We start from the raw sequence: 16,086 nt of genomic DNA, 5'->3' as shown, positions 1-16,086 counted from the left end.
CATCACTGATGATAAAACCTCCACCTTTTGGAATTATATCGTGAAAACTGTCTAGAAAGATATATGCTAGACTTACTGTGTAACACATTGAGCGGTCTGTTGTACATATCAGAATTTTGACCAGTTTACTACAAGTCATATTCCCTTTACATTACTGCAGCCCATTTTTAAAGCATGGTTTCAGTGTTGGACACATTTCCAGACTTTCAGGCAGCTATTAGCTTGCAAACTTCAATTATTTAGATAATCTTTCAGAGTGAACATGACTTCTCCTTTGAATGTCGACAGAGTTTGTTATTTCTGTGTGGTACATAATGCAGCTGTAAGTGCAAATTGATCTGAAATGTCTCCACTGCATTCGCCCACAAAGATAGTGATGATGTGTGGAATTTGACCATTTCTTCCCCCAGCAACTCTCAGTAATATTATTAAAACAGACACGGTGGCAGACAGCAGTACTCCCTCTTCAGTCCCCTCAAATGTCTTTCTCCCCAGCCCCAGTTTTTGATGCAGGCTTCCTGTTAAAATGAGTAGCTTGCTGATGCATGCTTGCTGATGTTGCTCCCAGCCACATAATGATGCTGACGTCCCACCACAAAACATTTTGTTCCTTGTGATAATTGTGCCCCAGTGAAACAATTACATTAAAACAACCCTATCACCCCACAGTCAGGCAAAAAAAAATTGATTACAGCATGAATATGATGTACTTCCTGTAATGCCTTTCTATGACCTAATCTATGTTGGTAAAACTACCACAAATCCAAAACAACATTAGAGTGGAATTAGGATGTAATTGATCCCGTGGTATGTCACTTTAATGAATTCTCTCCTAATGTCTTAATGTTTTCTGGCCTCCTGTGCACTGCAGGTTCATGTCTTCTATCAGCGATGTAATACTTCAGTTTCCTGCGGAATATCAGGCTGTTGAATGTTTAGGCACCTCTTATTGCTTATCTAGCTCTTTAATTTTTAGAAACAGATACATTTTTATTATGTTTTCTGTATTGTAAATATCAGTATTTTATATGTTTATATTTTACGCAGAGGAGGAAACCGTCCTTAGCTGTGCGTCAGATGGTGCTCTGCCTCCACATCGTCCATTGATTCTCGATAATGGACACCTCGTCGGGCATTATCCCGCCTACACCATGGTCATTTGCCAAAGAAAAAAAACATTCATTTATATTTTCATGCGATTGGCCACCAAAATCTAAAGTTTTTCACAAGCAGTAACACCTGAGGGTCTGACTAATATGTGGAACAGTGATTGCCATCCCATTAGGTTCTTATGCAATGTTCATCCTCCAGTAAACAGGACGGATCACAGATACGACAGGAGATCCCATAGATCCCTTTGGCTCAGCTGTTAGCCAGAAAGCTAACGTTATGCTAGCAAGATTCAACGTAAATAATGTTGCGTATGGTCGACAGTCAGTAAATATAATGTCACAGTATGTTTAACAAGCCTAGCTAGCTAAGCGGCTGTGTCACTGTCCCAGAATCAACAAATTAAGATTTTCACAGACAAATGAATGTCGGTGTGTAATGTTCCTGCCGGCTGCAGCCAGAAGCTGTGAGCTGAATGTGACATGTGACATGTGAGATGATGGCTTGTGCTGACTTCACTCTATAGGACTGTTGCCCTGATTTTCCACACAACGAGTTTTTCTGGACCGCAAACAAAAGCTCCAGACCACACGCTCTCAACCATGAACGGGACCATTGATGTAAACAGTTCAAAGACGTGATCAGAGAGTGATCACATCAAAGTCTCAGTGAGTCCAGAGGGGATCAGTGTACTCCTTGCAGCTTGTGTGTCTCCATCTTGTGTTGTTCAGAGGATAAGACACTGAAGGCCCAGCCTTACAATCACTGTTGGAAATAAGATAGCTTGGTAAAGGTATCGCAACAAATTGTAAACAGAGGCTCTGACTGCACCCCTGTTGCTATGATTACTCCAGCCTGTGCATTAACCTAGAATGGTGAAGTTTCACCAGAAATACTTAATAGGTCAATTCAATCAGAATGGAGTATTCACCCAGACCATGGTATAAGCACTGGACCTAGATAAATTGCTTGTGAGTAAAGACTTACTTGGCAATACGCCTAATTCTGATTCTGTGTCTATCTAGGACGCAGTGACACAAAAAGCCCACATTAGTGTCTATGCTGCCTATCCTATCCACCCAGGCCTGAGCTTAACAACATGGAGACTTTACCATGAGCCCACATCACACAATACTAAGGAGCATGTTGTACAGTTCAGTGCAGACTGATGATGACTGTAATAGCAATGGTGATAGTCCCTAGCATGCTTGCTCATATACTGTTTACTGTAAGTGTGACCTAATGCTCAAGAAAACAGCAGAAAGCACAGCATCTTCAACTGGGCTTTAAATCCCACTGGACCCCCTTTTCCTACCAGCTTTAATCCCATTCTGAAACCAAGGAGATGAATAGTATATGGAATGGACTAATCTCTCCTGACTATTTTGACGTCTCAAATTGCAAATGCCCATTGTTCTGGGCCCACTCCTCCTCCATCTCTCACTCGGCACAGTGTGCATCTCCTACAGCTATAACGGGGAGTCCAGCTAGGTGTTGGAGGTCAGGGCAAGCAGGCAGCACAGTGTGTTCTACTGTGGTGGCCACGGCGGAGAGAGAGGCTCTTGTTCATATGCACAGCAGCATCTGAATAAATAAAAGTATCTGGTGTTGCTGATCCGTGTTGAGTTCGGTGAGAGAGGCTCCTATTTCTTTAATCTGTCTCTCTACCCTCCTCTCTCCCTCTCTCTTTCTCAGTGCTCCTTATCCTCTCTCACTCTCTCTCTTCTTCCTCAGCACCCTGCCTTCTCTCTCACCTACTTCTCCTCAGTGTAATTTGCCCTCCTTCTAGGTCTCTATCCTTTCTCCCTCTGCCTCTCTCTCTCTGACCACAGGTCAATCAATAATTCAGCATATGGATCTGGAGTAGGCAGACAGGCAGCATGCTGGAGGAAGGCCAATACACACTGCTGGCCAAAACACACAGAGGCAGGCCAGGCGTCTGTGGCCACTCAGTTGAGTACTGCTAAACCAGCCAGGCTAACGGCATCAAGAAGCCGTCCATGCTTTAAGGCAGGCTGAGTAGATGAACAAGGTTTGTTTCCACAATCTGGCAGCAGTTATGTTCGGAGGGTTATTTTGGTTTTGGCACCATGATGCAGATGGCAAGAGTAAAACATGGACATGTCTCTGACATCACCCATAATATTCTGATGGGATTGAGTCTGGATCTGGATTTATTCTCCAGCCCCACTTTTGTCAGTTGCTGGAGCCAGAAAATTACCAAGTTTGGGCAATGTGGCAGGAAAAAAGCACGGCCAGAATTGAGGTGGGACAAACAAGTAGTGTGGTCGTCAGAGTCACCAGTCACACCAAGACAAATAAGCCCAGAACACAACATACTTTCCTTACACGAATGAACACGTTTAACACTGAATCAGTAGCTTTCTGCATTGTAGCTCCCCTCACTGGTGGATGAACATGCAGACAATCAACTGTGAGCTCAGCAGAATCCACAGAAACAGACCAGGTGCAATGACTAATGTTGCAGATAAGATGGCTGCTAAGCTGTTAGCCTTTATGTGGTTTTCTACTTAACTGAAGCAATTTAAGCCAGCACCGGAGACTGAACAGAAAAACGGCTGAGACAGTGGCGTGGCATCACGTTCAACTCTGACTGAGTGACGTGGTCCGAGAAAAACACGTAGGTTTCCTCCAAAGTTACAATATTTTGGATATTTCACACGATAGATTTCTGCCTGTTTTTCTTTTCTTTCTCTGTGCTCTTTTCATTGGTTTGAAGTGGGTGGGCCTTAGTGGGAACAAAGTGATGTCACACCAATCAGGATTTAGTAATGTCAAAATCAAGACTGGATGACAGCTGTGCAGTTTATTGTTAAAGTTGCCAGGCAACTGTCAGTCAAATCCAATCAAATCTCACCCACACAATCCTGATGAAGCAGATTAGCTCAGTGTTTAACTGTTAAATGGCATTGGGCTTCTGGGGCTTCAGCGGAGAATGTTTTCTGACCAGCCCAGTATCTTTCTAATAGAGGGAAAAATTCATAATCATCACAAAATGTAAATAATTCAATTCCCACCAACCCCAGCACCTTGCTGCTGCTGCCTGTGTAGATGTAGAGAGGCTAAGGGTGGGGGCGGGGTTGGTTAATGTCCTGTATACCAGCTCAGTCAGTCCATCTGCTCTGCAGCCCTGTGTTGGCATGGACGGACGCACAGCGTGCAGCTTCTGCTTGGCTGTTGGCCTCTAACAGCAGCAGCAGGAACAGCACAGTTCCAGTTCCACTAACAGTTCCAGTAGCCACTGTTCTGTCCCTAGATTTGAGAACCACAGGTTTATTGACTAATGCAGCTAAACGAACCCTAACTATGTATCTGTGATATCTGCTGCTGGTTCAGATTTCCCAAAGTGACCCTGAGGATATGCATGCTGTATGCTGGAAAGGACCCTGGTACTCTATACAGCGCACTTTATAATGTATTATGTCAGTTAAGATGATTTAGTCCTGTAGGCACAGATGGCATGAGTCAAAGGATGCATGACACTTGGGGAGTTTGTAAAACAACAACAACATCTGATATTCCCTAACTGGTTACTATTAAAACCTCCATTTCAAATGAAATGTAGTGCCTGCTCCCACAGGCCTCTGCTTTGTTGGGCCCACAGAGCATGTGCACTAGAGCAGCGCTGGGTGAGAGCATGTCGATCTGAGATTTCTGTTGGCTGAGCCGAGTGACCTCCTATTGGCTTCCCGCTCACATGAATGGGACAAAATAACGTAATCATTTGGCTACTCTAGACTTTCCAAATGTTATTGGACTGAAAGGATCAAATTCTGACATAGAAACGAAACATTTCATGGGACTAAAATTCTTATATGTGTCCAGATGCCTTCAATGATTACATTACATTTATATTCAATGTAAATTAGTTATCTTTACTATATTGGAGAAAGACATATTTACACCTCTAAAGGGCTCACAATCTAAGTGGAATAGTCCATTAATTAATGCAACCAAACACAGTGCAGTGCTCTTTTTGGTAATCTGAGCTGCCTGAATGCAGAGGAAACACTAGACAGCATTTGCAAAGCTTGTACCCAAGTTAGATCGAAGCAAAAGTTATTCATTACAACAAACTCCGCCGACTTATAAAGCTGTGCCTGGTAAGACCCCCACATCCTTATCATCACACTGGCTCAAACCTTCATTATGTGACTCCTCACACTGAGTAAACACGAGGATAAAGAAATGTGTGAGTGAAATTACAGTGAGAATCCTGGATGATCCGTGCTGCCATGAGGTGTGTTTTCTCTGACAAAAGTGTCAGTAGGAGCTCCTGTATAAACAGGGATTTTCACTAAAGCAGTGCTTCTCAAATAGTCAAACAGTCCCACAATAACCAATCATTAGCAACAAAAACTAATGCTAGTCAAATGGAGGTCTGCACTTTTCTTGTGTTTATTTGGGGCTCTATGATATTTATCTCTCTACAACCCTCTGCATCCTGGACTCACCACCTTGGCCTTGGTTAAAGCTTGCCCTAACTGCCTCATGCATGCAGCTCTCTCTCCCACAGCTGTGTCACAGCCAAAGACCCCGGCTGTGTAAAACAAGCTCGGGCTAGCCTGGTGGGCGAGCTGCTAAGAGTCAAGTGCAAACAGCAAGTCACACCCGTGGGAGTAACACCACACAGCATGGACACACAGGATTGATAAGATGGTAGCAAACTATGGATTTCACTTCTGAGAGGAGATGTCTCCACGGAAACAACAACACAAGCACAGGCACGAGCATGCGCCACAAACACACACACACACACACACACACACACACACACACACACACACACACACTCCGGCTACTCTGCATTTTCGGCCTCCCCTGAGGTTGTGCTAACCAGTAGTTACCATAGCTACCATGGCAACAAGCTGCTTTTGTTTGCTTGCAACCGACGCATAAAGGACTTAAAAGTAGCAGCAAGGCATATTTATACAGACTGGTGGCTGTACTTAACACTCTGTATTCCTTTCCTCCCTTTAGAAACCACCAAGGAAATGATGAAAGCTTTGCCAAACGAGCCTGTGAGCTGCTGGAAACTGGTGTGACGGGATGAGATAGAATCAGATATGAGAAGTCTGACGAAAACAGAGAGTGAAAGTAAAAATACAATATTCTGCTACTCTAAAAGAGCTAGTTGCTCTGCCCAGCTTCTCCTAAATCCGTATTAAGAAAGCTGTCAACACAGTGGCTGATGTGACCGCATGAGTGCAGTGGAAGAGAAGATTTTAGCAGCTGACTGCTGGCAATCCCTGGCATAGAATCCCTGCCAGATGAGGTTTCACTGACTGGGCAGGTTTCCGAAAACCAAGCTAAAACTTTTCAGGAACCTCACTTCTCTACCTGGAACTGGATTTAACAGCAATTAAAGTCAGACAAATAAAAAAAAAAAGAAAACAACTAACAAAAGACTAGCAACTGGTGGTTAAATTAACAATTCACAGTAGTGGTAAAGGTTTCCTTTTAAACACATTCATCAAGGCTCACCTCATTGCAAAACCCACCTCACTGAGAGTGTCACTTTGATTTTAAAGCTGCATTCTTCATTTTCTTTATAAGAATGGATTAAATGTGTAATGTTAGACGGGGTGCCTGTAGTGACCACAGATAAATATCACCTGACCATACAGTTCCCCTCAGAGCAAACCAACATTTTAGCACCTTTTACCTCTTTATTTTGACTTTATGGCCTGCAACTTAGCTGTTTTGGTTGACTAACACTGCTTCCATGAACCTGCATTTACAAAAACAAATGACCTTTGGAGGATCTGAAACTACAGATTCGTACTATCAAAAACACAAAGACAGAGAAATAAGAGGTGTATCTCTGTATTATAAAGCGTGGTCGGCATAATATGACCCTAAAGACAACTGCATCTCATCCTTGAAAACGATAAACCTTGAAACGATAATATTTTTTATGCCTAGATTTGAATGGAGCCACAGATACGCAGCATATTCTCTTTGTGACTGTGACTGGGTCTATTAGCTCACTGAGATGTGCTTCTGTTGAAAATCCATTATCCTAATGACTCAGAGAGTCAGATTTCTCACCGTACTGTCCCCCCAGGTCTCCCCCTGGCCTGCTGGAGAGCAGAGCCAATCTTAAGTGCTGTGGGAGAGTGTTTGTGATGACGCAGGACGCCACGACCACGGTGCCCTGGGGTGACGTTGCGTGAATGTTAACATCAGCGCAGATGCTCTCTGGTGATTTGGAGTGAGCATGTGCGTCTATGAGTGTGTGGAGAAGTGCTGTATTACAGTAAACGGTTTGCTCCACCTCAGCTGAGTCAGTGCAGTTTTGAGGCGAATGCTGTGATTGATAATCCGGATGGACTGTCATTTTGTTTCGCTTCATCCCTTCAGCCTGCGCCTACACCTCTCACTGGGGACATCTAAATAATCTTTACTGTGCTCTGCTGTCCACTCTTACACCATGAATTCTGTGTATTGTTGGTTTTGTCTGCTCACGGCAGGAGTGCCTTATGAGAGGAAAGTTATTAGAACATTAGGTACATTTGTTTCCATATTAAATCATTAACCTTTCATCAACAGAAGATTTGATTTAAAATGTATTAATTAATGTAATCCTTGGTATTACACATAAAAACTGACAGCAATAATGCACATAGGTGACAAACAGTGATGTAACCATCAATCGTGCCTGTCACTACCTTACTCTGATGACTTGCACTGAATGGAGTCGAATAACCCTTCCTATCCTATTCCCTATCCCAGAGTATCCCTTCTTTAGTAGATATAAATTGGAAGGCTAACTAGGTCACTTTGCTTGCTGGAGTTTTGCTGTAGCTAGTGTGTTTGACCGCGCATGTCCCTGCCCGTGACCCGTAGCAGAGAAGAGATCTCAGACTGGCCGCCCTGTACGTCAATCAAGTCGCAAACGCCACAGGGAGGATACATTCATTCATTCATTTTCTAAACCACTTAGTCCTAATTAGGGATGATAGATGATGGACTAAAATCTTTTTTTTTTAATGTCACGTGATCTACCGGTCGATCGCGATAGGCGTATTGGGCACCCCTGTACTATAGGATATACAGTATTATCATACATGTCATATAGCAATTGCGCAGGGCTGGCGTGGCCCTTGGTGGTGTGGTGGTGGGGTCCAGTTTAATCTTTTCATGAGGCCCAGAATCCCTGGTGGCGGCCCAGGCTCTCTGTGGGCTGCTGTCTGAACTCAACCAAAGACCATTGGAGTGCTAACTAACAAAGCTCTCATTGGTTTGCACCAGATTTTCACCTGCTTAACAAATCAGAGATATCAGAGAGCCATCATTGTTATTATTATTACTGTTATAAATTGAATTAAAGTGAAGTTGAAATAAATTGAATTGAATTAAAGTGAAACATGTTAGCAAACAGGTGACTTTCACATAATAAGCAAACACAGAGCAACATTTCCTATCATTTGGACCAGTCAATTAATGTCCAATAATAATAATCTGGCCTCCCTTTAGCTGTTTTTGTCTCCACGAACTGGACATTCAGCTTCCCGATGCTCTACTGCGCTCACCAGCTACTCTCTAACTGTGTCTACTGTGTGGCGCTGGGCAGGTAGAGTACAGTGGGCTGCTGCTGCTGGAAACAAGCTGAGAGTGAGACTCATCCATAGCACCAATGTTGAGGGTGAGAAACAATGTGCTGAAAGGCACTATCAACTTTTCAGCACTTAAACCCTGCGTATCATATCACACACATACACGTGAATGTCTCCATACCAAAAGGTTGGATAAACTTCCTTACAGACACGACGAAACAAACATTTACTAATGCTTTCCCGTTGGAGATTTTAAAGCCTTGTTGTCTATTTTCTATGATTCTTTCTGTAGCTGTAACATGTAACTGTTTTATGTAACTATTTCTGAAGTTCTTGTCATTGTGTAATTGTGCTGTCCTGTTTTGCTGTTTGTGTTTTTGTGAATGTCGCTAGTTGTCAGGTCTATGTTGGAAAAGAGATCTAAATCTCAATGAGACAAAAAAGATTAAACAGAAATAAGAGTGAAGCCATAGCGCTGACGGGAGCCGCAGAGTTGAGTAACAATTGTCGATAGGTTCGTCCCACCCTGTCCAATCCCTGTGCGACTCCTCTGACGTTAAACAGGAATTCTATTTATGTGAACTCACTTTGATTGACGGCTTTTTTAGGCTTCTGTATGACAGCTAAAAGTCACTAGACTTCTCCCATCACCATGATATGAACCAAAACAGCTGTAGTAGACAGACTAACATGACAGGGACACAGAGTTGTTCTCATTAGGCGTAACGTTAGAAATCAACATGGGGGCTATTAGGAGGTCTCTGAGCTGTGCTGGGTTTGGCTTGGTCTTACAGCTGGCTATATATACCCTGAAATGTGAGCAGATAAGAGACTGCTGATGTCTGTGGGGGCCACACTGACGCCTCAGCCCTCCCTCCATCTACTTGCCAAGCTGTTTCGTATTAAAACTAGGCTTGACAGCTTGGCTGTTCTGACAAGCCATAGTTGAACCCTCTCCAGGCTTCCCTAGCTACTGGTTAGAGGCCATACAACCTTTCAACACTTTGGTTTTCCCCTCAGCTGAATCTAGTATGTGGTAGAACAGTGCTGCATATAATGCGGTGTTCACAAAGGAAATGAGCCAGAGGAATGCACATTGCAGGCACAAGAATACAAGTGGCAATGAAAACATTTGCTTCATAAAAATGTGACGAAAGAAGAGATTAAACATCAGTGACTTTGCTTGACCCGGCCCGTCCAGCTAACCTTTCAGTTTCACATCCTTGAACAGAATTTATTAATCTGTCAAAAACAGCCCCCCAAAACCTACTGCATTCAAAGGTTGTAACGATTGTTTTTGCCACAACATTTTCTGCTACAAGGATAACTTGCACCTCATAAAAACACAACCAAATTTCTACAATATGGAAACCTGGAGAGGAGCAGCCAATTAGCAATTATCATTAGCAGCATCTGTTGGTGACTCACTGCAGAGGCCATAAAAACAGCAGTGACCTCAGAGGGGACTGAGTCTGCAGGCTACAGTGATTGATGCTCTGGCCTCTGTGGCTGTCTGGCATAATTCTTTATTCATTGAGCTAATCATTTGGTCAATTAGATACCATTATTATTTGAAACACCTATCAATCTCTGCTGTCCCACTGAGTGGTGCTTGAGGGGTGCATTAGGCACACATGAGTGGTTTAAAGCAACCAGTGGGTAAAGCATTCATTCACACTGGTGGACCGATTTCACTTTCACGCATGCTCTTCCTGTCTGTTCACAAAGAGTCGATCACAAGCAGCACTGTAGCTTCAAAGCCTATACAATGGTCAAATACAATCAGAAGCTAGGCTGGGATACCTGGGACCACATCTTGTTTAATCTCATCTTTCAGACCAAATGTTCAATATGTTATATATGGTTACATTTAAAAGAAGTGTTGTGCCCTCTGACTTTAGGAGGAGCCTCAGATCATCAGAGCAGGGATGTAAATGGTCTGTACTAGTATATTGCCTTTCTAGTCATTTCAACTACTCAAAGCGCTTTTACATCTCATCCTCATTCACCCATCATTCATGCAGGAGGTTGAGGAGACTAGTCTTTCACACGCATTCACACACTGAAGCTGCTTCAGGAGCAAGTTGGCGACATGCTGACTTAGAGGAGTCGGGGACTGAGCCTCCGACCTTCCGATTGATGAACGACCCGCTCTTCAAGGTCAAGGCTGAACACCAGAGGCGATGGTGTGTTTGCTGCAGTTGCTTCTCGACTCTCAAACAGCCTCCTGTAGTCTTTTTAAAAAGCGCCTTCAAGCCAATTTGTTTTCTCTGGCTTTATTTTTTCATATCCACTAAATAAGCTGGTCTCCATTAGAGATCTGATACCATCACCGTTACTATATAACAGCAGTTCTGGTGTCTAATGCAGTGTGTTAATAATGTGCGTGTGCAAACAAAACTACCATATGTTGTTTTCCCACGTGTTTTAATGATACTGGCATCATCAATAGCCTTTTAGCAGTGCAAGCTGCAATTTAAATGTCCTATTAGTGTCCCAGTCGAAATGCCTACATGGCAGTGCTGCTGTAAACTGAGAAGGGGCTGACGTGCACCATCACCTTTCCAGTTTAGTCATTTCTGTGAGTCACTGCTAAGCTGGTAAAACAACACACAAATTACTTTTCTAACTTTTTCTGACTCTCTTGCATAAAGGGACGAGTCACTTCTGCAGTGATGTCTCCTTACACGCAACAACAGGACTGCACTATGAACCACATGAACTCTGCCAGCTCACACAGCTTCTGTGTGTGTGTGAAGTCCTTACCTGCTGTATTAGTAGTGGTGTGCAGTCAGTCCTCGCCGATGGCTCTGGGGCAGCTCATCCTACTGTTGCTACCCCACAGTGTATACACACACACGCACGCACACACTCGCACAAACACACACACAGACACACACAGGGTCTGCAACACCAATCACTCCTGTGGAAACACACAAACATGTTTAATGACACACTGTTCACACAGGATGAAACAGTCAAACAGCAACATTAAGAAAAGGATTTTTATTTTGATAAATGCAGTCTTAAAAAGGCTGATTACATGCTGTCATCGCCTATAAATTGACAAAATATCAACGCCTCCTTGGTCAGTTTTGGGTGATCTCTCTATCTCGCTTCACAGCAGACACATTCGTCATGAAACACATTCTCCAGATCCTTCAGCTCATATCATCTAATCCTCAGTTTTGAAGCTCAGGTAAGAAGAAAGTTGATAGGTAGACCCCATCTTGTACAGCTACTTCCAGCACTTGTTTCAAAGTTCATATTTTACCATCACAACCAGCTACTGCAAATATTGTCACTATCCAATGCAAACTTCGCACATATCAACTCGTGACACGTCCTTCCCTGAAGAGTTCACACTTCTTCTACTCATGCTAGAAAAATCCAGAGCTTTCTAAACACGATCCCCTTTGCTCTGTCCTCGTCTCCTTGAGAGGACATACCCTACACTGAGCCAGCAGCCCATGCAGCAAGCACTCAACTGACAAGCAGATACCTACAAGCAGAAAAGGGAGGAAGAGTAAAGGTGGCGGTTAGGTTGGTTTGTGAGGGGCTCACCCTTGTTGTTCTGAGCGGCCAGGCCAATGGACAGAAAGCAGTGGGGTGCTACTTGGGAGGCTGCGGCCCCAGAGTGTGAGAGGATAGTATGGTAGTATGAGCACAGCGATCCAGCATGCCACAGATCAGGTTACAGAGCCGGTAAATATAGCAGATGCCTATGACCTCCACAGGTCACTCAACACTCAGTGGCATGCCAATTTGCTCTTAAAGGACTAGCATTACGGCTTTTTATAAGCCAAGCTGGGTAAGCATCAAGCCCACCGCCCTGCTTTGGCCAGCAGATTGGCTGCTTTCACAGAAATTAAAATCTGAAGCGAGCAGCACGATTCACAAGAAGGCGTCTCTGAGTCCCTCCATTAAAAGTGCGATTGCACAGCAAATGGCAGAGATACTGTATACACTCCAGACTGTCACACCAAATAATTTACTGGCTGTCAGGTGCACTGAAACCAAACTGAAATAAGTCATCAATTTTACCAGTGACAGTATGAACTGTATTTCAACTTTATAGGTCCTCTAAGGACTCTACATATAATCTAGATGTCTTCAACATCAAAGTCTGCTTTATTCTGGCCACACGTGTATCATAGAGTTGCAATATTGGTGTATGAGAAACACACGTGACTGGTAAATGACCGAGTAAAATGGCTTATTTTCCTGTAGCACAGGAGAACAGTTGACGTGTGTGTGCAGGACAATGGAAAAAGACAGAGGTGGTGTTGTGGTGGACGGTCTCTGTGAGGGGTATAGCATTACAGGGCACCGACGGTAGCGGACATGGGACGACACTGGCGCCGGAGCCGCGGTCGGTGCACTGCAGTGCGGCCGTCTGAACAGGCTGGTTTGGGATGAATCTCAATGTAGCTGAAATATTCCTCAGATAAAGTATGCGGACACCGTTTTTCCAACACGTGATTAGATAAGCACTCAGACCCCAGGAGCGCGGATCAGTGACGGTAATGGAAGCGGGGTAGGGTTGACAGAGTAACGTTACTGTCCGTGAAGGGGGCGGAGAGGAGCCTGAAACAGCGAAAACTTAACGTCCCCGACACCGCAGGACCGGGAGGCACTTCACTAAGTTAATACAAGGCTTATTAAGGCTTATTTCGTCTGCGTCGGTTAGTTAACCTAACTAGCTATCTTGCTAGCTAACGCAGTTGTACAGTATCGATGTAGCCAAGGCAGCTGGGGTGAACAGTGGCAAAGCACACACACATATTTCACGGGTAATTACACATTTAGGACCGTTGCACTTGCTAAGACACCACTCCTGTCATAGACATAACGTACCTGCATACGACAGAATAAGCAAGACTTCACTCGACAAAATGAGAACTTTTAGAGCTGGTTCAGCTGACCACCTCACAGGGCAGTTCGTGCACCTGTCTTAAAATCTTGAAATAACACATAAATACAGAGCTGTTTCCTGGTCATATTTCGTGCCGAACATTCTACTGGTTCTTTGTGAATGCTATAATGTGCTTGTAAGGGTTGTATTCGCTCCCGACAAGCACGGCAGCGGAACGTCGCAAGAGTTTGATAGGAGTTTGGCTTGTGCTTCTGTGCGTAATAGAGAACCGTTACCTACTGTATCACGGTTATTACGGGGGTGTAAGGTAACGTTAGTCAACTGCATCCACTCACCTCACAGTTGGAGATCATCCCGATCCAAACGGTCAGCGAAACGCCCCCAAAAAGTATCTTTTTTACTGATTTGTGCTGATTTTCAGACCATTTCTGAAGTAGGTGGAAGGATGGCCGGTGCTGTTGGACAGGAGAGCACACTGCCGTGGGCTTTAATCAACACTACGCTGGTATTCAGCCATATCTTCTACCCCCTGCAGTAGTAGAGTACAGCACCAAGTAACGGTTCTTTTCGCTTTAACGGTGACGTCAGTTCTGTAACAGAGCTGTTCTCTGATTGGCTCATACCTCTCTGTGAGCGTCACCAGCCAGAGCATCGCACCGCCTCTTACACCGTCGCCATGGTGATGAACGTAAACATCAGATTCCTTTTCGCAAAGAAACGCTGCGTTCCAGTATATGGGAAAAACGGGCATTCATTTCCATTCTTCATTATATCCATTCAATACCACCTAGAATACTGTAAATACAACTATAGATAATGCTTATCCCAATCAATAAGTGCACTTGTTTTAAATGAGAAACCAACACAACAATAAAGCATCGTCACCACATAACTGTAATATCTGCAGTGTAAAAATACAGACGAAATTGTGATAAATGTGTTTTGAGGGATATAATCCCAGATAATTTTTTTTTGTAATGATTTTGCAGTGATTTGTTTTGCCATTTTTAGACATTAATAAAGCTTAGCGTTTTTTTGTGATGCTCTAAAAGTCTAATTAATCAAAAAACTATGAAAGAAAAATGCTTTTAAACAAATAAACATTCTATATCATGGAATCCCATTTGCTTCTTTTTATATGCTTATAATGAACGTGACTTTTAATTCTCCGTAAATGGTCCAGTTCATTCTAAGAATATATCTTGCTGTATTAATGGTTGGTTGGAACGAGGATTGAAGGAGATACCCTAATAGACTGTGTCTGAAAATTTCCTTTAAGTATTCAAAGTTCCAGCTCTCAAGTAGTCATTCATTCTGAAGTGTGCGAGTGTCTGCATCCCAGTGAATGAGTCATAAAATCATACTGCAGTATAACCATCTGTACCATGAAGCACATCCGGACCTGGCTCCGAAGCTGCTGTGAATGAAACAAAGTGTCACACACTGCGCAGGAGAGGGGGACTGACATTTATTTCCAGTCAGTGACGCATCTTTCTTAACATATATACAAGAAAGATGACTCATTCTGTTCCACTTTATATTTCATATAGGTTCCCACAAAAAACAGACAGTCCCATTTTACATATAGCTGAGTGAATTGATTAGCTTAAATACTGGTGCAAAGTCTGAGCGGAGGTGAAACCTGGACATGTAGTCAAAACAGAAGCTATGATGCTATAATCAAAGACAAACATAGCCTTCCGAAATCCACGTGAGCTCTGGCGCACTTAGAGTCAGAGAGTGACTCAAGCAGCCTATTTATATATTACTATATATCCAGAATAGCAAGGATCTATTTAGTTTTACAGGTTTCTATTCAAACAGGATGTGCTGTACTGAAGCTGCCGGATCTCTAGCGTTGTGTGTTGAGTGTTTAACGAAGCAAAGGAAATATGGAGCTTTTCAACGTATAAATTATCTCCATTTCAGCAGGCAAGCCCTAATCTAACAAGCGTTTCATTTTTTTTTAAATAGGTGTGTTCATCATATTTCTGAGAGTTGTGCTGTGTTTTCATTTTCTGCTTCCCGCTCACTCAGTTGCTTCTAACAGACTGCACTGTAGGAGTACAGAGGGAGTACTTTGACTGTAATTAATGATTTCCTACATCTCTAAAAGGCTTTTGATACCTACCTGGAACTCATTCAAAGCAATAGTTTCATAGTTTTGGAAATATACTTATTTACTGTCTATCAGTGAGTTAGATGAGAAGATTGATCAATCTTATGTCTGCACTCTAATATGAGGTTCTAGCCAGTAGCCAGTTAGCTTAGCACAAAAACTAGAGATGGAGAAACAGCTAGTCCAAAATCCACCTTCTTCCACCTCTAAATCTCACAGGACAAGAAATAGTCCTGCACAAACCCGCTGTTAAAACTGCAGCCTGCCAGATTTACACTTAAGTGTTTGTACGTACAAGATAGTAAGTGTTATTAGTCAGCAACACATGTGCCTCAGGTGGACTGTGTTACCTTTGTACAGTGCCAGGCTCACCGTTTTCCCAGTCTGAAGTTTTTATGCTC

General features: G+C 43.3%; 1 protein-coding gene across 4 annotated transcripts in view; it reads right to left on the bottom strand.

Moving 5' to 3' along the window:
* usp2a (ubiquitin specific peptidase 2a) overlaps positions 1–14,014 on the bottom strand; it is a 43,623-nt gene extending 29,609 nt beyond the window's left edge. For 2 of the 4 annotated variants that reach the window (XM_070829070.1, XM_070829073.1), the window contains exons 1-2: positions 12,255–12,320; positions 11,457–11,613 (exon numbers count right to left, since the gene is read on the bottom strand). The gene's annotated coding sequence lies outside the window, so the exon portion shown is untranslated. Of the gene's footprint in view, positions 1–11,456; positions 11,614–12,196; positions 12,321–13,901 lie in introns of those variants that run through there. The other 2 variants (XM_070829071.1, XM_070829072.1) reach the window with 2 other exon arrangements.
* Between the last annotated feature and the right edge of the window lie 2,072 nt (positions 14,015–16,086).

Source organism: Pempheris klunzingeri, chromosome 4 (assembly GCF_042242105.1).
Source record: "Pempheris klunzingeri isolate RE-2024b chromosome 4, fPemKlu1.hap1, whole genome shotgun sequence".
NCBI lineage: Eukaryota > Metazoa > Chordata > Actinopteri > Acropomatiformes > Pempheridae > Pempheris > Pempheris klunzingeri.
This window is presented reverse-complemented; position numbering and strand designations above follow the sequence as displayed.